Below are 1,646 nucleotides of genomic sequence, written 5' to 3' on the forward strand. Positions count from 1 at the left end.
GACGCCAAGGCCAGTTTGACGGGCGCCTGCAGCCCCAGGGGGCGTGGGGAGGGGCAGGGCAGCCCAGGGCCTGGGCGGCGGGGTGCACTGGGTCTTCCCACCGGCCTGCACAGTGGTCCCAGGCTCTGGTCCCCAACCCAGGGGTTCCTGCTGGCCTCCGGCCAGCCACACCCATCCCTCAGGTTCAAGGTACCTGTGGGTCCACCCCAGCGCCCCCAAGCCCACACCCCAGCACACACCGGGCCTCTCCAGCACCTGGGCGCCCCCTCATGGCAGGCAGGCCGGGGCTTTGGGGCCATGGCCATGGGGCACAGGGCGCACCAGGATCCGCATCTCTGGCTCTTGCACTCACCCTGGCTGCACCCAGGCCCTGCAGCTCCTCTGGGCCGATTTACCTGGGCAGAAGGGGGCCCCACTCTGGGGTGCCGCAGAGGAGCATGGCGCTCGGCAGCGGGCTTGTCTGCACCCTGTCTGACCACGGGCAGCCCTAGCCATGAACTTCCCCTATGCCCCGGTCACAGCCGCAGCCAGCTGCCCCCCGTCCCAGTGCAAGGCAGAGCTGCTCGGAAGTCCAGACAGGACCCTTGGGGCTCTGGGAGCCCTGCTGGGGTGTGGGGGTGATGGCCTGGAAGCACCCAGGTTTGGGAAACCCCGAAGCCCTCAGACCCCGATGTGCCCGCCCCAGCAGGTTCCCTGGACCCAAGGCCACCTCCCTCCAGTGACTGCTGGTCCCCGGGACAGGCCTGGCCAAGAGCCAGGGTCCAGCAGATGTCCCAGCCCTGTTACCAGGGGCCAGTTGGGGCAGGCAGGGCCCTCTGCGTGGGGTGGGTTGGTGCACACAGCTAGGGGTGCTGCCCTCAGGTTGGGCAGGGCTGCGGGGTGCTGACGGCTCATCAGGTGAGGCCCAGGCCTGCAGAACCGCGAGGACTGGGGCTGGGGCTGCAGCTGAAGAACCCGGGGTGCCGTGTGGTGGGGCTGCCCTCCTGGTGGGGGTGGACTCTGTGGGTGGTTGTCAGCCCTCTGCCCAGCACCCATAAGGTATGCTTCACCTGGGGGGCCCGGGGGACACACCGTCTGGCTCAGCTGTGGGCTCAGTTGGGGCCTCTGTGCCCGCGTCACCTCAGCTACTGCAGGGACCCAGACTCGGCACAGGGCCTGGACGTGCTGGAGTGCACCAGGCAGCCCCCTTATCCACCTCCACAGAACCTGTGGGGGGGGGGTACTCGGGGTGTCCCACTACAGGCTGTCTGGGCCCCCTGGAGTGGACTTGGCTGGGGTCCTTGAGAGAATGTTCCAGAAAGAGAAGTAGCTGTCTAGGGAGCCCTCACCCCTGATGATGGGGGTATTTGTTGGGGTGCTGGCGAGTGCTCTGGGCATCCAAACTCCTGGGGTGAGGCATGGAGGCATGGGGTGTCCTTTCCAGGTTGAGGTGGGGTGCTGGGACCTAAGAGCCCCTTCCTCAGGTGCACCTCTGCTAGGCCTGCTGGGGTGAACCAGGCGGCCCCGGGGGGAACAGCTGGCGGGGGCCCACTGCTCACCTGTGGGTTGTGGGTGTCACTGGCAGGGGGCAGGGACTGACTAGTTGCTAGGAGGGCACCCCTGACCTTGCTCAGCTCACCTGTCTGCAGAGCTGAGCCTCTGGGCCG

Source organism: Condylura cristata, unplaced genomic scaffold (assembly GCF_000260355.1).
Source record: "Condylura cristata isolate star-nosed mole 26May11 unplaced genomic scaffold, ConCri1.0 scaffold00054, whole genome shotgun sequence".
NCBI lineage: Eukaryota > Metazoa > Chordata > Mammalia > Eulipotyphla > Talpidae > Condylura > Condylura cristata.